The following is a 6,064-nucleotide window of genomic DNA, read 5'->3' on the forward strand; positions in this document are numbered from 1 at the left end:
CAAGGTTGGGCGCATTTGCGACTCCCAGCCTGTGTGCGGGCTCCCTGTGCTCTGCCCCAAGCAGAGAGGCACTCGGGCCCAACGCTAAGTGCGCTCTGTTCTTGTTTTGTCTGAACCCCCTCTGCCGGACCCCGCCTGGCCACACCACCCTCTTCTGGCTGGACGTTCCGGCGGCACTGCCCGGCCCCAGCCGAGGGTGCAGGTTGCTCCGCTAAGACACAGAGACGGAGTCGCTCCGCAGCGGGACAGCGGACATGGCCTTTAAGTTTCTGCGCGTGCCAGGCATGGCTCTGCCGGGACTGGGCCAGCAGATCCCAGAGGCCCTGAAGGGAAGGGGGCTGCCCAGCTCCAGGGCCTGCGGGGGAGGGTCCGCGGGGACCTGGCTGCGCGTGCTTGAGCCAGTTACTCAGCCTGTCTGTGCCTCCGCCCATTCCTCAGCTGCGAATCACAGGAAGTGAGCTTGTAAGGGTCAAAGAGGTGACACGGGGCTGGCACTCAGCCCAAAGGCCGCTCCCCAGCCCACAGGCCATGCCCCTGACCCATAGGCCACGACCCCGGCCCAGGCCACGCCCCCACCCCACAGGCTGCTCCCCTGTCCCACAGTGGAGCCCTTGGGTCCAGTGCCGGGCTCTCACTGCTGTTGCCAGCTCCCTGCCAGTCCACACCCTGCGAGGCAGTGGTGACAGTTCAAGTGCCGGTGCCCCTGCCACCCGCACAGGAGACCCGGATGGAGCTCCAAGCTCCCGGCCTTGGCCTGGCCCAGCCCTGGCTACAGGCACTGGAGTGAACCAGTGTGTGAAAGACCCCTCTGTCACTCTGCCTTGCAGAAAGATAAGGTAGGTAAGTGAATGAATACAACTTTAAGGATGTTTAAATCCGTGGACTTAGAACATGCCTGGGCTTCCTTTAATCAGCCGAGGGCCCAGGAGAGAAAGGCCCGAATCCCCGGGGCAGGGCTTGCAGGTGGCCTCTCCCTGGGCCTCCACACCCACGTGCACCCCCACAACAACCCCCCCCCCGCAGGGCGAGGACAGTGCATGCTGGGAAAGTGTGTGGGCTGCAGGCCGTTTTGCACCCAAATAATCTTTAAAACATTTTCAAGACTTTATTAGATTTGAGCAGCCAAGACAGGGAACCCCCACTGCCTGTTCAGTCCCCAGATGGCCACGGCGATGCCCACAGGGGAGCCCTCCCTGCTGCCCTCCAGGACTTGCCCCAGCCTCATGATGTGGGGTGTGGCTGCCGCAAAGAGGGGGCCCATGGCAGCCCCTGCCCTGGGCAGGTGTGCAGGCACCATCTGCCCGCAGTCACTCAGCATCAAGTTCAGGCCCCCAAATCCCATCGGAATCAGGGGCGCAAGACTCGGGTTTGATTATCCTGGGCTAGAATTCCTCTCCAGCCAGGGACCACGAAACCGGAGTTACTGCTCCTGGGCAGGCAGCTCCATGTAGAGGGAAGCAACACCCCCCCCCCACACACACACATAACTCCAAAGCCTGGGGGGGGCAGATGCGTTGGGTTTTACTTTTCAGGGTGGGTCCCTTTCGTGTGAGGCTTGAGGGTGACCTTCTGGCTCCAATCTGTCCTCACTGCCATATGGCCACTCTGAGGGGTCAGTGCCTCCCAGGCAGGGATGAGCCCTCAGTGTCAGGGTCACTGCTGGGCCCTCCCTTGGCCCCTACAAGGAGAGGAGTGATGCTGGCGTGACACACACACAGCCCCCCAAGCCCAGCCCGCTTCCCACTGAGCCCCGTCTGAGAGGGGGGCTCTGCCTCCTGCCTGTCTCAGCCAGGCAATGTCTGGGACTCAGGTGCCCTCCGGGCAGGACGGTAACCTCCCTACCAGGCCACTCCTGAGTCCACAGTGCTGAGCACATGCACAGAATGATGACCTGACCATTTTCTGCCAGGATGCACCTCTTACATTTTTCTATGTATTTATTTAAATGGGAGACAGGCAAAGTCAGAGACAGAGACCCCTGCCTGCTAGGTCACTCCCCAGACACCAGACGGCCAGGGCTGGGCCAGGCTGAAGCCGGGAGCCAGGAGCTCCATGGAGTCACAGGGGTGGTGCAGGGGCCCAGGGTGCGCAAGCACGGGGGCTGGCTGGGGCTGGCTGGATGCAGAGCCGGGACCCGCAGCGCCTTCACTGCTGCAGCCAGTGCCCACCCACTGCCCCGCAGGTGCCAGGGGGTGGCCACGGCTGCCCCACCCCGGCCCTGCCACTCCGCCTCCTCTGCCAGGCAGGGCAGTGGGGTGGGGGGAGTGCGAGGGGCCACAGGTTCTGTCGGCCTCTCCCCAGCCCCTCCCGGTGCACTGAACTTCAACCGACCCTACCAGAGAAATGCAAGACCCTGGTGGCCCCGGAGATCAGCATCTCGCTGGACCAAAGCGAGGGCTCCCCGCTGTCCAACGACTTCCTGGACACACCGACAACCTGGACATGAACGTGGACATTGAGACCCCCGACGAGATGGACTCGCTCGAGTTCCTGGGCAACGGCAATGAGCTGGAGTGGGAAGGTAAGGGCCACGGGGCTGTCCCAGTCTTGGCCACGGGCGCGGGGTGCGGGGTCCGCGGGGGCCACGGAATGGCGCGGGGTTCATGCGCACCTGCACCTGTCGCCACCGCGCGGGTCTTCCCCAAGATCCTCGAAGGGGACCACGGCCCGCGGCCTGCCCAGCTTTTCGAGCGCTTGCTCTGGGCGCTGGGGACGTGGGGCGACACAGCGGGGACGTGGCGGGAGGTGACACGGCTCTGCCCACAGGCGTGGGCAGCCATGACACCGAGGGCAGGGCGGAGTGTGGGTGTGGCTGGCACGGAGCAGGGAGCAGGGACGCTGCTCCAATCCTAGGGAGCTCAGGACGACCCGGCCCCTTGTCCACACTGCCGGGGAGGTGGAAGCTCTGGCCAGGGTAACCGAGTGGGGTCCTTGGAAAGGATGCCCGGCACAGGCCTGGGGGGTGGTGAGGGGTGGAGTGGCCGAGCAGGAGCTAGGGGAGAGGGAGGCAGGCGCAGGTCTCACAACCCCAATGGCCACAGTGAGGGCTCTGGCGGGACACGCGGAGCAGGATCGGCCAGGTCTGATGTCCACGCGTGTGGGACAATCTCACGGTCACGGCCAGCAAGGAGCGGCAGGTGGGGGCGGGGCCCAGGGAGGAAGCAGGAGGGACTTCCCTCCAGGATTTCGGAGAGCAGTAAACAGATCCTCTCTGACAATCGCACTCTTCCTAGGTTTTCATTTGCTTTTCTGATTTATTTGAAACGCAAAGTCAGAGAGAGAGAGCGAGCGAGCAAGCACGCTCCCATCCGCTGGGTCACTCCCCACATGGCCACAACGGTCGGCGCTGGGCCAGGCTGGAGCCAGGAGCAGGAGCTCCATCTGGGTCTCCCACGCGGGTGCAGGGCCCCCGGCACTTGAGCCCTCACCGCTGCCCCCAGGGAGCGCATGGGCAGGGAGCTGGATCCGAATCCAGTCTGACCCAGGATGCCCCTGTCTCAATCTCCTCCCCAAACATGGGTCCCGAGGTCCCCACTGGACGCGGCCCCCAGCAGAGCGAGGATGGCGCCCGGCGCTCAGCGGCCGAGCAGAGCCCAAGAGCCCGAGAGCCTGAGAGCCCGAGGCGGGAGCGCTGTGTGCGGGACTCCAGGGCAGGGCAGGCCAGGAGGGCTCCCGCTTCCCCCATCAGGTCCTGGGTCCCTCCCCAGCTCTGCTCTGGACTCAGCCTGCATGGGTGGCCCGGGTGCTCCCGGCCAGCACCGGAAGACCCTGATGGCGCTTGCGCGCCCCAGCACGGCAGATCCAGGGGGCCCGGATGGCGCTCCCGCCCTAGCATGGCAGGTCTGGGGAGTGACCGGAAGGGAGCTGGGTCTGACTCCCATGGCACAGCTGTGGACCCCAGTTCCCCCACTGCTGTCAGCAAGGTGGCTCTGCCCAGGGGTGGGGGATACGGAGTAGCACACCATGAACCCCCAGGCCCTCTGGCTGCTCGCGTCAGTTAAGGGGCAAGAGACCCAGGAAGTGTTAGGAGTCAAATGTCCGGGAGGCGCAATCTCGGAAGGCTTTCTGGAGGAGTTGGCACTTGAGCCAGGTCCTGTCAGGGCACAGGCGGCCAGATCGGGAGAAGGAAGGCAGCCGCGAGAGGCCAGCGCATCCAGCCCAGGGGTGCTGTTTCCAGATGACACCCCGGTGGCCCCCGGCAAGAACATGCCTAGGGACAGCGCGGACCTGTTTGGGGACGGCGTGGCAGAGGACAGCGGTGCGGCCAATGGGTGCCTGTGGCTCACAGTCATCATCGGGGAGCAGGAGCACCGCATCGACCTGCACATGATCCAGCTGCACATGAAGGTGGTCACGCACGGAGGTGAGGTCCCCGGGTACCTGTGCTCACCCACGGAGGTTGACCCCTGTACCCGTAGTCACCTCGGAGGTCGGACCCCCCCATACCTGTGGTCACCCCAAAGGTCGACCCACCCCCGTACCTGTGGTCACCCCAGAGGTCGGACCCCTGTACCCGTGGTCACCCCGGAGGTCGGACCCCTGTACCCGTGGTCACCCCGGAGGTCGGACCCCTGTACCCATGGTCATCCCGGAGGTCACCCCTCCTGAACCCGTGGTCACCCTGGAGGTCGGACCCCCCCCATACCCGTGGTCACCCCGGAGGTCGGACCACCCCCTGTACCCGTGGTCACCCCGGAGGTTGGAGGTTGGCCCCCCTGCCAGTCTGGCAGCCCCTCCATGCCCCACCACAGCGGAGGGTGGAGCCTGCATGGCTCCGAGCTCTGAGACGGCCGCCCTCGGCCGCCTCTCCCCAGGCAACCACGGCGAGGGCCTCAACGCCATCATCGTCTTCACCTCCTGCTTCCTCCCCAACAGCAGCTGCGCTGACTACCACTGTGTCATGGAGAACCTGTCCTGTGAGCAGGCGGCGGGGCGGGGTGGGCGGGGCAGGGCAGGCGCGGGGCGTGGCTGCTCACCCAGGCTCTCTGCCCTGCTGGCCCCACTCACCAAGCCTGGGCCTTCCCCTGGACCCCTGTCTCGGCAGCTGCTGCCTCCACCACACATGTCCATCACCAACACTACCATCACCTTCATCATCACCACCAACACTACCGTGAGCACCAACACTACCACCCTGATCCCCATCACACGTCTGTCACCACCACCACCACCACACGCCGGTCACACCCGCCACCGCCTCCCACGCCGCAGCCACAGGCCGGGCGCCCACCACATCCACACCCGCAGCCGCCCGGACAGGCTCAGTCCCCGGCCCCAGGTCACAGTTTCACGGGGAGGATGAGTGACAGTTGTCCATCATTGCCACTCTCACTCCTGGACCCCCAGAGTTCCACCCAGCACAGGCGGCCAGCGGGGCGGGGACCCCCAGGTACCCGGTGTGCTGAGCTGGGTGGTCATGTCCACCCCCAAGGCCCGCCCAGAGGGGGCCCAAGGGGCTGGAACACGACCCCTGCCCCAGATCCCCCGACCCTTCCCAGAGCCCCCTGACCCTCCCCAGAGCCTGAGGCACCCTCCACAGAGCCCGTGGGCCCCCTCCACCAGAGCCCCCGACCCTTCCCAGAGACCCCCGCCCCTCCCCAGAGCCCGCGGCCCTCTCCTTCAAGCCCCACGTCTCGCCCGAGGGGGGACCCCGATCCCTGAGGCCCACGGGGGAGGCCCGGGCTGGGCGCGGCCACCCTGAACCCGACCCGCTGCCCCACGCAGCTAAGTCAATAGCAACCTGGAGCTCCTGGTGGCCGAGGACTACATGATACTTTTCTGAATGGCGCCACACCTGGCGCAGGATGCTGGGCCTCGGCTGGTGAGGGCGTGGGTGTGGGCGCACTGCCTGGGGTGCTCCACACTCTGATCCACCCAGGCCCTCAGCTGCCCTTGGCTTGTAGGAAGCTTTTGTTTTCAAGACATACTACAGTGCAGTTATAATCAAAAGTCTGGTACTGACAAAAATGAAAAAGAAAAAAAGAGGTAAAACATTAGACCAATGGAACAGAATAGAAACACCTAAAATAAATCCATGGGCCTCCAACCAACTTAAATTTGACAA

At 64.9% G+C, this 6,064-nt stretch overlaps 1 pseudogene; it reads left to right on the plus strand.

Moving 5' to 3' along the window:
• The first annotated feature begins 254 nt into the window (after positions 1–254).
• On the plus strand, positions 255–5,825 carry LOC149119404 (caytaxin-like; annotated as a pseudogene).
• The last annotated feature ends 239 nt before the right edge of the window (positions 5,826–6,064 follow it).

This window comes from Oryctolagus cuniculus, chromosome Y (assembly GCF_051225735.1).
Source record: "Oryctolagus cuniculus isolate XC-2025 breed Fujian yellow rabbit chromosome Y, ASM5122573v1, whole genome shotgun sequence".
NCBI lineage: Eukaryota > Metazoa > Chordata > Mammalia > Lagomorpha > Leporidae > Oryctolagus > Oryctolagus cuniculus.